Below are 23667 nucleotides of genomic sequence, written 5' to 3'. Positions count from 1 at the left end.
CCATGCTTGTAAGATTCACCCACATGCATGCACCCAGTTCTTTGAATCCTTGAGGATTCTTACTACCATAAGCACAATCTCACATTACAATTGGTTAACAGGGCATGCATTCAAACAAAATGATAACTTTCACTTTCTTACCTTAAAATCACCAAGCCGAGCCTCCACTTTCTCCTTCAAGCTCCAACAATAGCATGCAAAAGAAAACCTTTCGATTTTTCTCCAATCTTCTCCAAAACTTGTAACGACAGCTCCTCAATTGCTACCAACGTTTAAGTCTAGTGGGAGAACTTGCCAAGTCTTGAACAAGCCTTATTCGAAACCTTTGTATAACAATGAATCCATTCCACCGATCTATTTAATTTCTTGAACCATTCATCCATTGGGAAATCTTGTAATCATCATAATTTTATTAATAGCAAATATTCTCTATACATTGTATTCCATCATCATATAAGTATGTCTACATTGTACATAAGTGTTTGCTTCCAAAACCAATATACTATAATTGACCTGACCTCTAACAGCGAAATGACTCAAAATAGGGAACTAGGAGATGCCTTGTCACGACCCAAATTTCAGGCCATGATCGGCTCATAGGCCCAATGGACATAGCCCACAAGCCCAAGCAAGCCTATCTATATGACCTGTTTATCATTCCATCAAAAGTTGCTAAAGTTATATTTCATAATTCTAATTCAAAATAATGCTAACCATTGCCATCTCATAGTGGTATTACCAATCAAAATATACATATATTGTCTAAAACATATATCTTAATAATTTACATCAAGTTTGTCTATACACAACAAAAGGGATACTCGACTTCCAACGGAGAGACCCGGGTGAAAGTACTGCTATTGAATGTCGAGATATCTACCAAGGAGACGAATCTATGAGGACACCTCGACCTAGTTACCGACTACCTCCTGATTTGAAAACATGAAGTTGAAAACAATGAGTATAAACCCAGTGAGTGAACAAAGGAAGGGAACAGGCAATCGATAAGAAAAGTTTAAGAAATCATAATGCACTTATTTTCAAAAATAATGCAATTTAGTTTAATTCTTATTAAAACCCCTCCTTAAACCCTTAATTGGTTAATCACTTGATGGTGAAGGATCCGTACATAAGAAAGAATTTGAAGAGTGAAACCTTTAATAGCATTCAAGCAAGTCAAGTGAAACGACGTGTCCTCGCTATAGCGGAAAGGCATTCTCGCTGCAGTGAAATTTGGGCTCAATTTATCAGCTGGCCGAGGGTTTCTCACTAAAACCCCTCCTTTCAAAATTAATTAATTAATTCCTTGATGTTGGTAGTCCATGATCAACTACGGTACTAAAGAAGTGGAAAATAGGGTAGCAACCAACCAAGGTAGCAAGCAAGATAGAATGTTTCTTGCCATAGCGAGAAGCTTCAGTAAATTTCTCATTGCAGAGAGAACCAGGCTAGTGTAACCCCCCCAAACTCGAGAGTTTCTCGCTACAGCGAGAAATAGAGCAACTTAGTTAAAAAGGGTCTTGTTACATCAAAAGCCATTTTCTTGCTAAAATGAAAAGCAAATTTGGGAGCAATTAACAATGCCAACATACAACATAATCACAAGTATTTTCATAAACTTCCTATAACACACACACACACACATATATATATACATACATCATCATGCATATCATCCCGCCACACTCAGCTCAATGCAATATCATCATCATGTGTGCACTCCCAACTCGCACACTTCAACATCATCGTGTGTGCACTCCTTACTCGCACACTCTAACATCATCATGTGTGCACTCCTTACTCACACACTTCAACATCATCACAAAACATTATTCATCAATGCACAATGTATATTCATATATATATACATACCAACATAATATAGGAGCACATGGATTCATCCTTTTACACATTTCACATTTTCACAACATCAAAACATTTTATCAAGGGCTTGTTCCCCGGTACACATTTTTTAAACAAAGGTTGGATAAAATCATTCAAATGTTTCATCCAAATACATTTACATTTTCCAAAACAATTTTGAAATGCAAGTTCACGCACCGATCTTTATTGATGTTTTGGTGGGCTCTAACTTCGACTAAGGTTCCAAATGAAGGTGTGGGGTTTCGTTGGAACCTATCACACACAACAACATCACCATCAACCTAACTTGGCATTAATACTATTCCAAAGCTATTTTCTAAATTGAGTTTTACTAGTCATTCCTAACTAGCTTCCAACTACCATTAAATGGCTATTATTTGCACTGCTCTAGTCACACTAAAAATGAATAAACAATCTCAACAGTAAAACACTCACAAATCTAATTATTAGACATTATCAACAACTAAAGAGATTAACCCTAACTCATACTCACCTTGGTGTTCTTTGTAGTTGAATTCTCTTTCCAAACTCTTCAAGCTAATAAAGGAAATCACTTTCTCTCTCCCTACACATCCAGCTAGTGAGTGAATGTACTTAAGAAAAACTTTTGAAGGCTGTTGAGGTGTAAAGATGGAAGAGCATGAAGAACCCTATGAAAGGGTGTAGAAAAACATGCGAAATGAGTCTAATTTGGAAAACTTTTAAGGGTTTTTGTAATACTCTATACTTTGATGTGGTGACAAATAAAGCTTATCGGATGCCAATTAAAGTATAATAAGGTATTTTGGATACCAAGGAAACAAGAGGAAATTTTTGGAATAAAATAATATTAAAATATTAATATTTTATTCAGTGTCGAAATTTCCCATGAAGAAAGAGTATATGGTCAATTTAAGTGGGGGAGAGGAAGAATGAGGAGATTTCGGAGTAAAATGATGTTAATGGGGCTGCGTGTCTTTATTAAATAAATATAGCGTGGGGTAAAAAATATTTTAAATATTATGGGAACACCGCGTTGGGGTACAAACTTTATATTTCATTTGTACATATGTAAAAGAAGATAATAGAAGAAAATTGGAGATTTAAAGATTTTGGGAGGACTTAATTAAAAGGATGAGAACCTTGAAGGGTAAAATAGTAATTTTATTACAAAGTTTGGTCAAAGCTTCCAAAGGAAGCTTTGACTCTTCTTTTTGTTCTTCATGGCCGGCCATCCATGTAAGATTTGCTGGAAATGTAAGGCTTATGTACAAAGAAAGGAAAAGACAAAGAAAATGAGGAGAAAAGATGAGACAATAGTGAAATGGGGAGGAAAAGTCAAGTAAAGTGGCGGTAAAGGTTCCAAGCAATTGTTGACTTGCATTCTAACCACATGGCCGATCAAGGAAGACAATAAAAGAAGAAGGAATGATGGTATGGGTGGTCACATGTAAAAGAAAAAAAATGGAGAATAGACAAGCAAGCTTGTCATTGTTGGCCCCACTTGCAAACCACATTAAACAAAATTTTATCAATTTCTTTTTTTGTTACCAACCGATTATGGAGACAAAAGAGAGAGTCAAGCTATTAGTACTGTTATTTTTAAATCTTGTGTGAAAGGGGGGGTCGGCCATTGAGATGAAAGGCCATATAAAAGAAAAGATAAAGATGAAGGAAAAGTCAGTTGTGAGGAAAAAACGGACTATTTGAAGAAGAAAGAAAGAAGTCGGTGTAAGAGAGCAAATGGAAAGTTGAAGAAGGAAGAGAAAAGTCGGTGTGAGAGAGAGAGCAAAGGGAGAAAGAGAGGGCTGGAAGAGAGCAAAATAAAATGGCAGCTATCGCCACTTAGAGGAGTAAAAAGAGAGGCTTTGAGCTGTAAAACTTTGAGAGGAAAAAGACAGAGTTTTGCTACAAATTTTGAGAGGGAAATAGAGAGAGTTTTGCTGCAAATTTTGGAAAGAAATAGAAAGAGTTGTGTTGCAAATTTTGAGAGGGAAATAGAGAGAGTTTTGATGCAAATTTGGAAAGGGAAAAAGAGAAAGTTTGCTGTAAATTTTGAGAGGAGAGAGAAAGAGTTTTGCTGCAAATTTGAGAGAGAAAACAAGAGCTGGTACTATTGGGTTTGTGAGGGAGAAAACAAAAGCTTGAGCTACCGATTTGTGAGTGAAAAGAGGAGAAGAAAGTTGCTACCGACCGGCGAGGAAGAGGAGCAAAAGAGAGAGAGAGAAAGAGATGGCGAAGAAAAAGAAAAAAATATATAATAATTATTTCTTTAGACCTCCAACAATGCATTTGGCAAAGTTGGCCCTGTGAACTACAATGTTTTACTTGGGTTAGCATCTAAGCCCAATTGAGGAAGTGCAAAGATAAGGTTAAAGTATTGTGGTGGCCTGCCGAAGTAATTAACAAGTGACTGGCAAGTGCAAATAGTTAGAGACACCTCAAAACAAATAGTGACTTGATATCTCGTTGTTACAAGGTGAGTGAACTTGCATTTCAAAATTGTTTTAGGAGACATAATTGTATTGGTGTGAAACATTGAATGATTTATTCCAACTTGTCTTTAAAAAAAATTATACCTTGGGAACAAGCCTTTGGTGAAGTGATTTTATCTTGTGAAAATGTTCTATATAAATGGTTTATATGTTATCACAATATGATGATATGTATGATATGCATTGGGTGCTTCTTTTGTACGTTGGTGTGGACTCAACTATGTGCGAGTAAGAGTGTGCTAAGCCGATGATGACCAGGCTATGCACGAGTAGAAGTGCGCATAAGTTGATGATGACCCAACTATGTGCGATTAGGAGTGCGCATAAGCCAATGATGACCCATCCATGTGCTAGTGGAGAGTGCACATGAGCTGATGACGATGGGAGAGTGTGCATGATGATGAATGAAGTGGGGTGGTGTACTTGTTGATATATGTTGATATATGTATATGTAATAGCAAGTTTATGATTATAATATGTGATTGTTTTGACTGTTGATAACTTGAGTATTGTCAATGTGTTCAATTTAATGTGCAACGTGGCGTGAGTGGATTTTCCCAACGGCAGTGAATGCCCTTTGGGTTTTATCTGGCCAGAATCTTGATGCAACGAAAATGCCTTTTTGCTGCTGTGAGAGTCAATCTATTATGTTTGACTTCCTTGAATTTTTACTAAAGCTTTCACTTCTCAACTTCTTTGTTGTTCATGGGTCTTTCGTCATTAAGTGACTAAAAGACCAAGATTTGAAATGAAGGGTTTTTAGTAAGGGGTAAGCTAAACTGCATTATTTTTGAACTTAAATGCATCATGATTTTTTTTAAACTTTTCTTAATGTTGCTTGTTCGCTCCCTATGTTCACTCACTGAGTTTATACTCACGTTTTCAACTTCATGTTTTCAAATTCAGTGGTGGTTGATACATAGATTGAGGAGTCTGTGTACCCCCATCCCTTGGGTTGGTATCTTGACACTCAGTAGTCATATCTCCCCATCTAGAGTCACTCCGCTGACGGTCAAAGTCTTTGTATATGTTTAATGTGAATTGCAAAGATATATTGACAAACTATCTATGTATGATTTGAATTATGATGCTAATGTGAGCATTCACTTGGGGTTTTATGAGTTGCGTTGGGGAAATCAACATTTGAACACTATTAAGCTTATTCTTAAAGAAATATGCTAGATAGATGGGTTAATATACAAATGCATATTGAGAGGCTTGCTTGGGCCTAGTGGGCTATGCCTATTGTGTCCTTGAGCCGGTCATGGTCAGGGAACTGGGCTGTGATAGTTTCAAAGGATACCTCTATGAAAGGTGCAAAGAAACATGGAATGGAGAGGAGAATAGATGGAAAAAGAAGAAGAGAAGCTGCTGGAAACTGAAGAAAAGCTGCTGGAGATTAGATTTTTATAGTTAAAGTTTATCCAATTTTCATACAATTTACAATAATGCCCTTATCAAGGCCACCTATCTTCCTCTTTTCCTTTATGCACTCTTTTTACTCCTTTAACACTAAGACAAAGTCCATAGTAGTCTAAAAGTACTCGAGTTCACGAAAACTTAAAATTTAGGCTCGAGGTGCAAAATGACAATTTTACCCCTATCATGGAAATAATCAATATTTATATCTTCTTCATTTATTTTACCCTTATTCATTCATTCCTTAGGCCTACTTGGACCTTAATAACGTTAGAAAACTACTTCCAAGAGCTCACCATCAGAAATGACAAAATTACCCTTGGTTTGTGTTCGTGTCTACTTTTAGTTACGGGTCTATAGAGGTCGAGGTCTCACATGCCTTGACCTACATCACAGTGAACCATGAGTGCCGATGAATAGCTCGCTAATTGATCACTATCTGTAAAAGGAAAATAAGGGGGTGAGTTTCACAGACTTAGTGATCGTCGGCTCCATGAGTAGGGCATAGATGAGAAACAAGCTTGAGGCATATCATTTGAATGATAAAACCAGAATAAAATTAGTAATCTTAGATAAATCTAATTTTAAATAGAGAGTTTGTGCCTTGTAAAAAAATGATGCCGTAAAATCATCATGCAATATTTGACTTGGCAAAACGATGTCGAAATCATGTGTAGCAAAACAAAGTTCAATCATAGAAAACATCACTTGCTATCAAAGTACGAGAAATAATATAAAAGTATGCATGCTCCCAAAATGTGTAACAAATCAACTTATAAAGCCACATAAACCAATTTATGATCGTTAAATAAGCACTAAAAGCTTTTATTCAAATAAGGGGAGCTGTAGAGAAAATCGTAACTTTCCACCATGCAAAAGAGTATGCGTAAAAAAATTCACAAGGCTCTTGAGTAGGAAAGCATAATATCAACACATGGACCCATTTCCACATAATAACATCCAGGAGCATCACTTCTACTGGATTCCCATATGCCATGGCAGTTTCGACGATGTTGGTCGACATTAGAGAATCAAGCGGTCGCAACCGCGAATATCACTTGTGATCTAGCCTAATATAACAACCCATGGCCTTACCACGTATATCACAGACCATGGCCTCGGCCATGTCTAACAGCCCGTCGACGACCCAAAGGTTCTCTAACTAGAGCTCACTTGTGCACAAGGGTCATACTTAACCGAAGTGACATTCGACCTACTCTCGACGCTCTCGGTTTGTCAAAATCGTTTCAAAACCAAATCAAGTTTTTCGAGACTTTTTCCTTCAAATCATTTGAAATCAAGGTTTGATAACTTGTTAAATTGCATTTCTCATTAATTGGCATGATGTAAACACATGTAAAAAGGTTGAAATAAAACTGATGCTCAAAACTTGTATTTAAATCATTTTAACAAATGCATTTAGCTATGTAGATCACACACAAAAATACAAGGCACGAATTTTGATGCAAACATCATAAAAAGACTTGTTTCTTGATTTCTAAAACACTTTACATATATAGTTATCTACAAGCATATCCAAACCAACTTTCAGAACAACTTGCATCCACAAAATACTGAGAATTCTACCAACTCATGCTTTCCACAATTTTGCATTTAAAGTAAACCAACACGTATATATATATATATATATATATATAGCTTATGGAAATTTTAAAATGGACACCCCCTACTCACCTTACAATAGTGAGACGCTACGTCGCTATTGATTCAAATGTGTGTCTAACTAACTCTACTTGTCGGTCACTCGTTACCTTATCTAGCATGCCACCATGGCACATTATCTTTACTTTTGCACTTCCTAGCAACAATCCAAACATCAATATATTTAGTGTATATCATTTCCACTTCTCTTTCTCATTCAATCATGAATCCTCATTCTACTAACTTGCATCTTGACACCTTTTTGCTAAGGTCATTCAGATACTTCGCTTGCGTAATTCTTTAGATTAATAGTACCGGCAACTTATTTATAACTTTAGCACATGCAGTAATCTTTTCCAATGATATTTATCAAGTCCAACCATCATTTTCACACCAATAGTCTAGCATATCGCAGCAATTATAAATCTACTTTCATCAAGCATTTTCTAAATTTACATTCACATGCTACCACCAAGCATAACATCAATATTCATTCATGCACACCAACATTCATAACCTTTTAAACCTTTCACAACAACACATATTCACACACATTACATTTTCCAAGCTTTCAACTATCATAATTGCTTCTAACCGTACCCATGACATCACAATAACACTACACATTGCACACAATTATTCTCACAATATGAAACTAACCATAGGCCTCAAATTGTAGTGTCAAGCTTACCACTTTTTCTTTCACCTTAAATCCACTATGTAGCCACGGGTTTGGTGGCTCGCATGTCACCAAATTTCCTTTAATCAAGCTGATCTTGTTGCCACAAGACATTTTCACACAATCACAATTCATTTCTTTCAAAAATTCATAGATCAAATTCAAACTTTACTTACCTAAACTTTCCTTGAACCCATGAATCATTCACACTTCCTTCCTTGTGGTTTCTAGGTGGAATAAAGCTTTGTGGCAAAAGGATAGTGAGAAATAGAGAGAAAGAGCTCATGGGTGCACTAAAGGACAGTGAAAGTGTTAAGATTTTTTTCTTCTTCACGGGTGGGAGCTCTCTTATTGCTCAAGCTTTCTTCTCAAATTTGCAGCTTTAATGTGGTAACTTTGAAGGTTTAGAACTCATTCAAGGGTTAGGAAGGCACGAGTTTTTGAATAGAACTTGGTACTCTCCTTGTGTGGCAAATGGGTGGATTGCCCAAGAATTCTTTCTTCTCTTTGTAACTTTGGTTTGGACGGATTCTCCAAGGAATCCTTAAGCTTGGTGGACCTCTCAATGTTGGGAGACAAACTTTCATTTCATTGTTTACTCATGCATGGGTGGATTGCCCATTGTCAATTCTTTTTCTTTTATTTTTCTTTCCTTCGTTTTCTTTTCATGTCATGTCTTTCAACTCAAATTTCCCTTTCTTTGTTTTCTTTCTATGAAATTTTATGTTTATGCCTTTTTCCTTTCAAATCCCTTTACCATCTTTACTTGTTTACCATAGGCTATCCTTGCCAAACCATGGTTTTCTTACACTTAAATATTCTTTACTCTTTTTCTCTTGTCAGTTATCACATGGTGGGGTCCCACATGTTTCCCACTCACTTCCTCCTTTTCGCATGCAATGATTTGCATGTAATAATGAATTCTCCCATACATTTTATGCTAGGAATGACATGGTTAGAGCATCAATGCAATGGAATAACAAAATTGAAATAAAATAAAAAACCATGCCTTCTACCTTTGGATCACCTTGGTTGTTCAATGCAAAGTTATGTACCACATAAAATCATAAAGATGTACCCATCCAAGTGATATCGTGATCAAATGGATTCCTTTTCTTGACAAAACGTGAACATGTTTTTGTATGAAAGAATCCCAGCCACTCAATAACTTGGCCTCCAATGATGCACAAACGATTGCAACGGATCCTTCTCAAATAGAGAGTTTTATGCCACAAGCTTGTGCTAGCAAGTGGACAATGATTGTCCTCTTTTTCCTTCTTTGATTTCCAGCAAAGAATCAGAGGAGAAGTTTTTCAAAATAAAAAAAAAAACTTCTCAAGAGTGACTGCACTCAAGTGAAAAAATCCTTTTTTTTTTGTTTCTTTCTCCTTAAAAAAAAAAGAGTGGCTATAATGTGATATTTATATATAGGTTTAACTTATTAAAATTTACAAAATAAGTGCTTAATATTATAACAATTATAATATTTAACCAATACCTAATTAAACTCTTTTAATTAGGTCCTTAGTAGTTAAAACCTAGAATTTGATTTAAGTCTAACTTAAATCATCACATTCTCAATTTAATCCAAATTTCAACCTTTGTGTGTGACCCATTAGGTTCCTAACATGTTGGCAATGGAATTGAATTATAATATTATTAATTAATTAATTTAAATGAATCATATTCAATTTTAAATTAACTAATTCAGTTCCTTAGACCATGATTGGCATCTAGTAATGCATCATGGCCACCCAATTGTTAGAAGACTCAAAAGATTCTTTGACAACCTTTTATGTTGGCTTTATTAGTTTTTGATGATAATAAAACATTCCCATTTCATTTGTGTCTAACATTTCTATCTAAGTGTGCAGAACAAAAAGTCATATGGAAATAATAAATCAACCTTTCAAATGTGTATATCAAAAATCATGAAAATGAAGAAAAACGATTGATCAACAAAAAGAAAGGTCTTTGGTTAAATAATGAAGAATATTGGTTGACTAAAATTTAAATTGGAGAAATGGCGGGCTGAAGAATATTGAGAAATAGAACCAACTTAGTCGACCAAGATAAGGGTTGGTCGACTAAGAAGCTACTGCCAAAATCTGGGCTTCAAGACAAAACCAACTTAGTTGACTAAGAAATGGGTTAGTCGACTAAGTGCACACTGCCAGAACTGCCAGTGACATGCAGTAGAAAATAGAAACGAGTTAGTCAACTAAGATATCGGTTAGTCAACTAAGAGCATTCTGCTTGCAAGTTTGAAATCTGTACTAAAAGATAAAGTAACGGCTAGAACCGACTCCCAACTGTCTCTAACTGCTAGAAAATTGTCAAACTGCCATAAGAGATGTTTCTCCAAGTATACAAGGGTCTTCCAACAGTTAGAAACAAGTTCTTTGAAATTTTGGAAGAGATTTGAGTCATTAAGAGCTGAAAAACCAAAAAATTTTCTCTTCACCTCACTGCACTTAAACACCCATCCTTTGTATTTGTACTCTACACTCAACTGTGTACCATTTAGATCAACTTGTGATCATAGGTACTTTCTTTTATTTCTCTTCTTGTGTTCTTAGAGTGAGAGAGTCACTTTAAATGGTTGTTTCAAGCTAGGTTTGCTTGAAAATGTTAAGGTTCTAACTTAGCCTTTAAAAGTTAGGTGTTGGGTTTTAGTTTAGCCTGTGAAAAACTAGTGTAAAAGGTTTTGGCTGAGCCTTGTAAAAGCCATTGTAAAGCTTGGTGAAAGCTTGTGAATTTCACCGATTCTTAGTGGATTGTTTGGAAAATCCTTGGTTGGATAATCAAGGTAGTGGATGTAAGTCTTGGACCGAACCACTCTAAATTCTGCTGTCTTGTTTACTCTGTTTTTATTTTGTTTTCTTTCTCTCATTTATCTTGCATTTGTCTACACTTAAAGACAATTTTTGAAAGAGCCAAATTGTGCTATTCACCCCCCCCCTCTAGCACACTTACTTGGGACTAACAAGTGGTATTAGAGCTAGTTCCTTGTTCTTAAGGTCTAACACCCTTTGGGAGGATCCAAATGGCTCTCCAAAAATCCATAGTTACTGAGGGACAATCAACAAACAGACCACCTCTGTTTGATGGCTCTAACTATCATTATTGGAGCACTAGGATGTCAATTTACATTAGAGCTATAGATTATGAAATGTGGGATGTCATAACTGATGGAACCTTTATTCCCTCAACTTTGAATGTAGTAACCAATGAGTTGATGCTTAAGCCAAGGTCTGAATGGACCGAGGCTGAAACTAAGAGAGTTCAAACAAATTTTAAGGCTATCAATACATTGCATTATGCCTTGACCCCCACTAAATTCAACAAAGTCTCAAGCTGTACAACAGCTAAACAAGTGTGGGATAAACTTCGAATAATCCATGAAGGGACTTATCAAGTCAAGGAGTCCAAAATAGCCCTCTTGATACATAACTATGAAACGTTCAAAACGGAGCCCGGTGAAGACATCACCAACATGCTAGATATATTCACAAGCATCACGAATAAATTTGAGTCAGCTAGGCAAACCAATTCCCGAGCATGAAATAGTTAAAAGACTTCTTAGAAGCTTACCAAAAAATTGAAAGCTTAAAGTGATTACAATCCGAGAGGCCAAGGACCTAAATGTTATTACTTTAGATGAGACTTGTGGTTCTCTCCTTACTCATGAGCTAGAGCTCAAAGAAGAAGAAGAAGAAGATAAGAGGGAGGCAAAAGAATAAAAAAAGAGCATTGCTCTAAAAGCCATTATCCTTAAAGAAGAGTTCAAAGAGTTATCTTGTGATGATGATGAATAGTTAGCTTTGGTTGCAAGAAAATTCAGAAAGCTTATGGGTAGAAGAAATCAGAGACTAGCTAGAAGAGGGTTTAGAAAAGGTCGAGGTGTTTCATGGAAAATTTGAAACAAAAATGACTCCAACAAAAAGGACGAGCTAATCTGCTACGAGTGCAAGAAACCTGACCACTTTAAGTCCGAATGTCCATTGCTGAAAGATGAGACTCCAAAGAAAAACAAGAAATCCAAGAAAGCAATGGTGGCAGTTGCATGGTCGGATAGTGACACATTAAGCTCTGAAGCTGAAGATGAAAAATCTGAGGAAAGAGCAAAACTTTGTCTGATGGCACAAGATGATGAAACCGAGGTATCCTCATCCCCCTATGATATTTCCATTGATGATTTACAAGATGAGTATGACAGCTTTTATGATGAATTTGAAAAACTTTTTTCAAAATACAAAAGCTTAAAGAAAAGGGCTACATCACTTGAAAATGATTTGGAACAGATGAGAAAAGAGTTCAATTATGTTTTTGAGCAAAGAAAGTTTTTGCAAACTGAGTTAGAACACTCAAAAACAGATTTTGAAGTTTTAAAATTAGAGCCGGACAATAAATCTGAAGCTTTGCAAAAAACACTTGATGAAAACATAGCTCTCAAATGTTCAAAAAGGGAAACATCAAGTAGGAACTCATATTTTAAGAAAAATTCCCGTAATACCTCATCTAGATGTTATAGTTGCGAAAAACATGGACATTTGTTATATGACTGTTTTAAGGAAAGTAACCTACAGAAAGTTAGAAAAATTTGGGTTCCAAAAGGATCCTATGTTGCAACTAACACTCAAGGACCCATCAAAGTATGGGTACGTATAAAGAAAAATTGAAAATTTGTTTTGTAGGTTGAGCTGCACTTAAAGGAAACATGTTCAAGAGCTCAGCTCAAGAAGAAGCAGCCTTGGTACATGGACAGTGGCTGCTCATGACACATGACAGGAGATGAAATGTTATTTGCTTAGCTGGGCAAAAGAAAAGGGGGTACCATGTGTCATGACCAAAATCCCGACCATGACCGGTGCAAAGGCTCAATGGACATAGCCCACTAAGCCCAATCAAGCCTATTAATATGACCTGTTCACCATTCCATCAAAGTTGCTAAATCACATTTCATAACTTCAAATTAAAATAATACTAAACATTGCCAACTCGTAGTGGCATTGCCAATCAAAGATACATGTATTATCTAAACATACGTCTTAATAATTTACATTGGGTTTGTCTATACACAACAAAAAAAGAGTACTCGACTTCCAGTGGAGAGACTTGAAGAAATGTACAGCTACTGAATGCCGAGACACCTACCAAGGATCGAATATGCGAAGACACCTCGATCTAGTTACCAACTGCCTCTTGATCTAAAAACATGAAGTTGAAAATGGTGAGTATAAACCCAGTGAGTGAACAGGGAAGGGAACAAGCAATATAATAAGGAAAAGTTTGAAATCATAATGCACTTATTTGAAAATGATGCACTTTAGCTTAAGTCCTTATTAAAACCCTTAATTGAACCCTTGGTTGATAAATCATGTGATGATAGAGAATTCATATTCAACATGAAATTGGAGAAATGGAAAATATGGCAAAAAATAGCCAAGTGATAAGCGGCATAGAAAGCTTCATTCTTGCTGCAGCGAGAAATAGAGCAACAAGAAAGAGTTCCTTTCATCCCAAATAAACCATTTCACTGCAATGCGAATTAATTTGGAACACTAAAAAAAATGCTCAAGGTTCAACAAGCAGGATTCCACATACATTATAGTCACACATGTGCAAACATATATGCATATATATATATATATATATATATATATATATATATCCATAACCATGCACACTCTCCCATCGTCATCAGCTCATGTGCACTCCCCACTAGCACATGGTTGGGTCAGCATCAGCTTATGCGCACTCCTACTCGCACATAGTCAGGTCCACATCAACATACGAAAGAAACACCCAATGCATATTATACATATCATTATTCTCACGACCCAAATTTTCAGGCCATGACAGGCGTAAGGGCCCAATAAACGTAGTCTATTAAGCCCAAGCAAGCCTATCGATTTATCCTACTCATCATTCCATCAAATATCGGTAAGTCATATTTCATACTTTTGAATCAAAATAATGATATACATTGCCAACTCGTACTGGCATTACTCCTTAAAAATTTACATACAATGTCTACAACATGTATTCTAATAATTTACATTAAGTTTGAATATACAAAACAAAATAACACTCGACTTCTAGCGGAGGGACTCGGATGAATGTACAGCTACTGAATGCAGAGACACCTACCAAAAGATGGACACAAGTCTACAAGGACACCTCGTCCTAGTTACAGGCTGCCTCATGATCTGAAAACATGAATTTGAAAATGGTGAGTATAAACCCAATGAGTGAACAAGGAAGGGAACAAGCATACCATAAGGAATCTTTAATGAAATCATGATGCATTCTTTTTCAAAACAATGCAATTTGTTTCTATTCTTATTAAAAACCCCTCATCAAGACTTTAAATGATTAATCATTTGAAAATCATTAACCCATACATAACGAACCATTTGAAGAATAAAAGCTTCAATATTACACAAGTAAGTCAAATATGACAACGAATCTTCGCTGCAGCGAGAATGCCTTTTTGCTGTAGCAACGTTGGGATTTAGTTATTAACCGAACAAGGGTTTCTCAATTGGCCGAGGATTTCTCACTAAACCTCCTCATTTTGAACTTAACTCATTTAATCCTTAATGTTGAAAGTCCATGCTCCGATATGGTAGCAAAGAAGTAAAAGATAGAGCAGCAATTGAACAAGATAGGAGACCAAAACAGAAAGTTTTTCGCTGCAGCGAGATTCAATCTCGCTGCAGCAAAATTGTAACCCAGAAACAGAATGTTTCACGCTACAACGAAAATGCATCCTTGCTGCAGCGAGTTTTCGACCAGCCTACCATTTCAAAACCTGAAAGTTTCTCGCTGCAGCGAGAATGATTCTCGCTACAGCGAAATACAGGGCATCAAATGAAAATTTTCCTTTCTCCCAAAGAAAACCACCCTACTTGAAATGTTCAAAATCAATATGAAACACATAACAATTTCTCAAGGTTTAACATGTCAAGTTTCACATGCATTATAACCATAAACCATTATCCATCAATTTCCTATAACACACATATTTACATATGTATATATATATATATATATGCATATACCCATCATCATCATCACACCATCCCATCATCTTCCTCACCAGCTCATGCGCACTCCCTACTCGCACATGGCTGGGCCATCACCGGGTTATGCACACTCCCTACTCGCACATAACCGGGTCATCCTCGACTTATGCGCACTTCCTACTCACACATAGCCGAGTCAATATAATTACACAATATTATATTCAAGCATATATGTATATCAACATAATGCAGCCACGTAGAAATCCATAATAACCACATATCTAAATCATTTCTCAAGAGCTTGTTCCCAAGGCATTCATTTTCATGAAAAATTGTATAAAATCATTCAAACGTTTGTCAAATACATTATATTCCCAAAATAAGTTTTGAAGGCAGTCCACTCACTAATTAATTGTAAAGCCTTTAGATGACTCCAATTCCCCTAATTGTCCAAATGAGATGATGAGGCTTCCTTAAAACCTAGGATCACATTAACATAAACAATAGATCAATTTACACACTATGAACTCTAAAAGCTATCTCTTAGCTAGTTTTCAATTGCCACATTAAATGGATATCTATGTTCACTATCTTAATCACTAAAAAGTAATGAACATAGTCAACAATAAAACAGCTCATAAATCCCAATTACTAGCCATTTTCTACAACTAAAAATCGAGCTTAGTTCATTACTTACCCTAGGGCTCCTTTGTAGTCAAATTCTCTTCAAATTACTTCCAAATCAATTGAGTAATTCTCTCTTTCTCTCTCTAGAATGCCCAACTAGTGAGAAAAAGTCTGGAAATAAGCTTTATCAAGGGTTTTGAAGTGAGAGGATGAAAGAATTCAAAGGTTCTAGTCAAAAGGGTTCAAAGGTGTGAAAACTAGAGCTAGAGAGAGAAAATCATTCAAGCTTCAAATCAAGCTTCCATGGAGTTTTGAAGAAACGTGAGAGAGGGGAAGAAGAAGAAGACCAGCTACTAGAAAATCTCTAGAAGCTACTGGAAATTCAAGATATTTATAGGAAATCTTATCATTTCCCTTAAAATTACAAAAATGCCCTCCACCAATTAACTTATTCTCCTCCAATCTTTTATGCAATCTTTTTGCTCTTTTAACACTGGGACAAGATCCATAATGGTCTAGACATATTCAGGTTCATAAAAACTTAAAATTTTAACCCGAGGTGAAAAATGACCATTTTGCCCCTGTTATGAAAATTGTTGAAACTTCTAGTTTTCTTCGTGTTTTCATCAGCACGCATCATTTATGCAATCTTATACCCATTTAAGCCTTAAAATATCATAAAACTTTCTTCTGAAAGCTTATTAGAGAAAATGACGAAACTACCCCTGGCTCGTATTATTACATCTATACTTAGTTACAAGCCTAGAGAGGTTGACGTCTCACAATTATATTGTGATAACACATAAACCATTTATATAGCACATTTTCAGAAGAAAAAAACACTTCACCAAAGGCTTGTTCCCAAGGTACATTTTTAAAGAAAAGCTAGATAAAATCTTTCAAATGTTTGTACAATTACCTTCACATTCCCAAAACAAATTTTGAAATGCAAGTCCACTCACCTATCTTTGTTGATTCTTAAAGTAGCTCCAAATTCCACTAATGCCCCGAATGGTGATATAGGGTTTCGGTGGAACCTATCACACATTAGCATCATAATTAACTCAATCACATAACCATAATTCTAAAAGCTATCTCCTAAATCATGTTCCACTAGTTATTCCTAACTAGCTTCCAACTACCATCAAGTGGCTAATTATTTGCACTATTATAATCACACCAAAATGAATAAACTACTTCAATTACAAAACACTCATAAATCTAACTATTAATCATTCTCAACAACTAAAATATCAACTCAATTTAAATTTTCACCTTGCTAGATTTGCAATTGAATATCTCCTCAAGAATTCTCAAACTATTATTGAAGGTCTTTCTTTCTCTCTCTAAAACCCTAGTTAGTGAGAGAAATTATTGATCTAAGACATTTCAAGGGTTTTAAGGTGAAATAGTGAAAGAGTATAAGAGGTTCTATAAAAAAAAATGCATAAAAGCATGAAAATGAAGGCTAATTTTGAGAAGGTTATGGAAGCTTGAAGAGTGCTCCCATGGAAGGTGAAGAAATGTGGGATGGAAGGAAGAAGAAAAAGATGAAGTGCTGGAAATCTGAGGAAGGTGCTAGAGAATGAAGATATTTATAGTGAAAACTTATCCAATTGTTCATGAAATTACAATAATGCCCTTAGCAATGCCACTTATCTTACTCTTGTTCTTGTGTAATCTTTTACTCTTTTAATACTAGGAAAAGGTCCAAAATCCTCAGAAAAAGGTCCCTTAAGTAGTCCCCAAAAGTGCTAGCTTCAAAAACCCCAAAATCTTGTTATTTGTGGAATTTACGGTAAAGGTCGCGGCTCTAAATTTCCAGTGTTGCAGAGCTCAAACATTCTGCCAATTTTTGTTCTTCTAGCGTAGTTCTTTCACTTCGAGAAAGATTTTGACCACCTTCCCATCAGAACTAGAAAAAGTGGTAAACATCAAAGTTGTAGCATGCCTCTTAGCTTTCTAATGGTTTAAAAATCATGTCATTTGGACTTCCTTAGTTCGAGATATACTTGAAAAACCAAAATATATGCAAATAAGGCTACTATTCATTATGCAACTTTCTTCACCAATTAAAATTATTTTTGATCCTACTCCTATAATGACATAAAATTATTATAAGTAATGTAAAACTAGCATCATTAGCTCAAATTAAACCTTTAAACATAAGTTCCACTTCTAGTTACGGGTCTATGAAGGTCGAGGTTTCACATTCCCCCCCATTAAAAGAAATTCGATCCCCGAATTTAAATCGAACTATAAGGTAGCATACCTCTACATATTAAAGAGGTGTAGATACTTTGTCCGCATCTCCTCCTCGGCTTCCCATGTTACCTTTTCGCTGGTGTGGTTTCGCCATAACACCTTCACTTAGGCTATCTCCTTTGAACGAAGCTTTTTGACTTGTTTATCAAGGATAGCTACCGGTTGCTCCTCATAGGTCATATCATTATTCAGCTGAATGGTTTCATACCGTATTACATGTGATGGATCCAGGTTGTACTTCCTAAGCATTGACACATGAAACACGGGGTGAATATTAGAAAGGTTGGTGGTAATGCCAAACGATATGCCACTGCTCCAACCCTTTCTAAGATCTCGAAGGGTCCTATATATCAAGGGCTCAACTTTCCCTTCTTACCAAACCTCATTATTCCTTTCGTTGGTGAGACCTTCAAAAAGATATGATCTCCCACTTAAAATTCCAAGTTCCTCCATCTGTTATCAGCATAAGACTTTTGTCTACTTTGTGCTGTTAACATCCTTTGACGAATCATGCATATTTTCTCGATGGCGTCTCGCACCAACTCAGGCCCCAAGAGTTTCCTTTCTCCCACTTCTAGCCATCCAATAGGTGACCTGCACCTCCTTCCATATAATGCTTCAAATGGTGCCATTTGGATGCTAGTTTGGAAACTGTTATTGTAGGCAAACTCCACTAAGGGTAAATATCGATCCCACCTAACCCCAAGGTCTATTACACAGGCCTTCAACATATCCTCCAATGTCTGAATGGTCCGTTCAGATTGGCCATCGGTTTGCAGGTGGAAAGCTGTGCTAAAATCCAACTTAGTGCCCAATGCTTCCTGTAACTTTTCCCAAAACCTACTGGTGAATTGTGCTCCTCTGTCAGATACTATAGAAACAAGAATGCCATGCAACCGTATTATCTCGTCTACATAAAGCTGGGCATACTGGGTAGCCCCATATGTGGTTTTAACCGGAATGAAATGAACTGATTTAGTTAACCAATCTACTATGACCCAGATTGAAACGTAACCCCCACTAGTCCTAGGCAAACTTGTTACAAAGTCCATGGTAATACGCTCCCACTTCCATTCGGGCACTGATAATGGCTGTAGTAGCCCTGTAGGCTTTTGATGCTTGGCCTTAACCTACTGACAAACTAGGCACTTGGAGACGAACTCAGCTACATCTTTCTTAAGTCCCTCCCACCAGTGCACCTCTGTCAAATCTTGATACATCTTTGTAGCCCCTAAATGTACCACATAGGCTGCCATGTGAGCTTCCTCCAATATTTTTCTCCCCAATCCATCTCTATCGGGCACATAAAGTCCAGTCCATACCTTAACACTCCATCTGTGCCCTTAGTAAACATTTTCCCTTTCCTTCCTTGAGGTTCCTCCAAGGCCTTAGCTACGAACTCATTTTTACTTTGTACTTCTTTAATCCGATCCAGTAACATAGGCCTCACTCGAAAGTGTGCTAGTAATGCACCTGCCTCTGAAACTTCCAAGTGCACACCCATGTCTCCCAAGCTATGCATCTCCCTAATCAAGAATCTCCTATCTGTGGAGATATGTGGCAAGCTCCCCATCGATTTTAGACTCAAGGCATCTGCCACTACATTTGCCTTACCCGGATGACAGAGAATAGTACAACCGTAATCCTTTAGCAACTCCATCCACCTACGTTGTCTCAAGTCAAGATCCCTCTGCTGAAATATATACTTCAGGCTTTTGTGGTTCGTATGTATCTCATAAGTCTCACCATACAAATAATGTCTCCAAATCTTTAAGGCAAACACGATTGCTACCATCTTCAAATCGTGTGCGAGGTAATTCTGCTCATGTCTTTTAAGTTGCCTTGATGCATATGCAATCACCTTCCCATGCTGCATTAATACACACCCTAAACCAATCTGCGATGCATCACAGAATACCGTATAACCCCCGGTGCCTTGTGCTAGGCTTAATACTGGAGCTGTGGTGAGACATGCCTTAAGCTTATCAAAGCTATTCTCACAAGCATCTGACCACTCAAACTTTGTATCCTTACGAGTCAGCTTAGTCAGAGGGGTGACTATTTTGGAGAAGCCTTCACAAAACGATAATAATAGCCAGCCAAACCCAAAAAACTTCTAATCTCCATAACTGAGGTCGGCCTTGGCCACTTCTCAACTACCTTAACTTTCTTTGGATCAACTTGTAGCCCATCCTTGAATACCACATGTCCTAAAAATGCAACGCTTTCAAGCCAAAACTCACACTTGGAGAACTTGGCATACAGTCGATGTTCTCTCAAAGTTTGGAGCACTATTTTAAGATGTTGCTCGTGCTCTTCTCAACTCTTCGAGTAGATCAAGATGTCATCAATAAACACCACCATAAACTTGTCCAAATAGGGCTTGAACAATCAGTTCATCAAATCCATAAAGGCCGCGGGGCATTCGTAAGCCCAAATGACATCACCAAGAACTCATAATGCCCATATCTTGTTCGAAATGGGTCTTGGGTATATCTTCATTCCGAATCCTCAACTAATGGTACCCAAATCGCAGATCTATTTTAGAGAAACATAGTGCTCCTTGTAGTTAATCAAATAAATCATCTATTCTTAGAAGTGGATACTTATTCTTCATCGTCACTTTATTAAGCTGTCGATAGTCAATGCACAGCCTAAGTGACCCATCTTTCTTCTTTACAAATAACACCGGTGCTCCCCATGGGGAGACACTAGGACGGATGAAGCCTTTATCCAATAAATCTTCCAACTGATCCTTAAGCTCTTTAAGCTCTGCAAGTGCCATTCTATATTGGGGTATGGATATAGGTCTAGTGTAGGGAATCAAATCTATACAAAATTCAATTTCCTGCTCATGAGGCAAACCTGGTAGTTCCTCAAGAAATACATCCTTGAACTCATTCACCACCGACACTTGGCTTATATCTCCAACCTTCGCCTGAGTATCCCTTACCATAGCCAAGTAACCTAAACAACCCTGTCTTAATAACTTTCTAGTAGACATGACTGATATCAAATTAGTTGGAGCATTACTCCTATCCCCCTGAATACTAAATGAGGGCTCACCGGGAAAATCAAATTTCACCAATTTATGATAACAATCCACACTGGCATGGCAGGGTGCCAGCCAATCCATTCCCAAAATCACGTCAAAGTCTAAGGTGTCTAACACCACTAAATTTACCAAAGTGTCCTTGTCCTCGACTCGAACTACACAGGACTCGTATTCTCATTCAGCCACAAATACCTCCTTTAAAGGAGTAGACACTATTAATTGTTCCTCTCTTCTACCACGATCTTTACCCAAACGAGATGCAAAACATAGAAAAATAAAAGAATGGGTAGCACCAAGATCAAACAGTACTCGAGCATCCATATTACAAACAAAAATAGTACTTGAGACCACTGCATTGAATGTCTAGGCCTCTTGGGGTGTTAAATCATAAACCCTCGCCTGGCCCCTACCAACAAAACTTTGACGCCGGGACCCAAATGGCCTACCCTGAGAGGAAGTATCGGTACCTCTACCTCTGGATCCACTAGCTTCCCTATCAGAAGAGGCAGCGACTGAAGGAGCAGATGAAGCTAGTTGGGTGTAGCCGCGACCAAAACCTTGCGATTGATGAACCATTAGGCAATTCCTCTTAATATGTCTAGGCTGACCGGATGAGAAACAAACTCTTGCAGCACGAAGGCATCTTCCTATATGCCGTCCCTCACAAGTATCACAACGACGTACAACTTGACTTCCCTACCTCAAATCTTGCTGCCTCCTAGAACTGAAAGTTCTCTGTCCCGCCCCAATGTTAGCACCAGGCAAGTCACTACCCCTTTGGGGCAATCGTGAGTCCCTTTGTGGACCTTGACGGCTAGAAGACGACATCCCACTGCTAAAATCTCTACGGCCTTGATAACCCTCAATCTTGGTCTTTTTTGCTCTATCCCTCGCAGCCCTACTCTCATTGGTCCTCATCTCGATGCGTTAAGCACAATCCACTGCTGCAGAATAGGTAGTGAAATCTCGAGATGCCACAGCCTTAAATAATGGCTCCACTAACCCATCCACAAACCTCTGATCTTCATCTCCTCAGTAGAAACAAGGTAGAAAGCATACCGAGCCAGCTGCGTGAATTTGATGTCATACTCTGACACCATCATACTCGAGGTCTGTACCAAAGTCTCAAACTCTCTAGCTCTAGCATTACATACACTGAGTGGTAAAAATCGATCTAGAAAGGTTATCCTAAACTCACTCCAAGTCAACGGTGCTACATCCGTTGGTCTGCCTTTACATAGAGAACTATACCACTCTTGCGCCACGTCCTCTAACCGGAAGGTGGCTAGCTCGACTGACCGAACACTAGAACATCCCAGGGTTTTACAAATCTTCTCCATCTTATCTAAAAAAACCTAGGGTTTCTCTGATGCATCAGATCCTAAAAATGATGGAGGCTTAAGCTTGAGAAAATTAGGAAGAGAAAGATCTAGATGTCCCCTCTCAACCTCATGATGTTGGAGATCAGCCTGTCCTTGGGAGCTAGGGGATTCTTGTACTGTAGGTCTCCCCTCTACTACCCTCTGTATATCCTCCATACGGGTCGCCATCATTTCTACAACCCGATTGACTCCCTGTAGGCCTGCCACCATGTCACGACCCAAATTTCGAGTCATGACCGGTGCATGGGCCCAATGGACGTAGTCCACTAAGCCCAAGCAAGCATATTAATCTGACATGTTCATCATTCCATCATAAACTACTAAGTCATATATTATAACTTAGAATTAAAATAATATTAAGCATTGCCACTTCATACTGGCATACCAAACAAGTGTATATACACTGTCTACACATGTATCTTAATAATTCACATTAGGTTAGTCTCTACACAACAAAAGGAGACTCGATTTCCAACAAAGAAACTTGACGAATGTACAGCTACTGAATGCCAAGACACCTACCAATAGTCGAGTCTACAAAGGTACCTCGACCTAGTTACCAGCTGCCTTGTAATATGAAAACATGAAGTTGAAAGCGATGAGCATAAACTCAGTGAGTGAACAAGAAAGGGAACAAGCATACCATAAGGAATGTTTATGGAAATCATGATGCACTCATTTTCTCAAAACAATGCAATTTGTTCTAGTTCTTAGTAGAACCCCTCAAGTAAACCCCTCATGAGTAAATCACTAAAAAAAAATCCATACTCAACTATGGTACCAAAGAATCGAAAAATATAGCAAAACCCACAAGTCAGCCAAAATGGATAGAAAGTTTCTCGCTGCAGCGAACTTCATTCTCGCTGCAGTGAGAACCAAGTCGGGTGAAGGCCCTTAAACCTGAGAGTTTCTCGCTGCAGCGAGAGTCAGAACATCAAGGAAAAAGTCTCATTTTCCTTTAAAACAAGCCATCTTGCTAAAATAACAATAGCAACATGTAACACATGTAAACTCCCAAATTACACAACATTATATTCAAGCATATATATATATCAACATAATGCAGCCACATAGAAATCCATAATAACCACATATCATAACATAAATCATTTCTCAAGAGCTTGTTCCCAAGGCACTCATTTTCATGAAAAATCATATAAAATCAGTCAAACGTTTGTCAAATACATTA

The sequence above is a fragment of the Theobroma cacao genome, chromosome 3 (genome assembly GCF_053813885.1).
Source record: "Theobroma cacao isolate CCN51 chromosome 3, ASM5381388v1, whole genome shotgun sequence".
NCBI classification, from domain to species: Eukaryota; Viridiplantae; Streptophyta; class Magnoliopsida; order Malvales; family Malvaceae; genus Theobroma; species Theobroma cacao.
Note: the sequence above shows the minus strand (reverse complement) of the source record.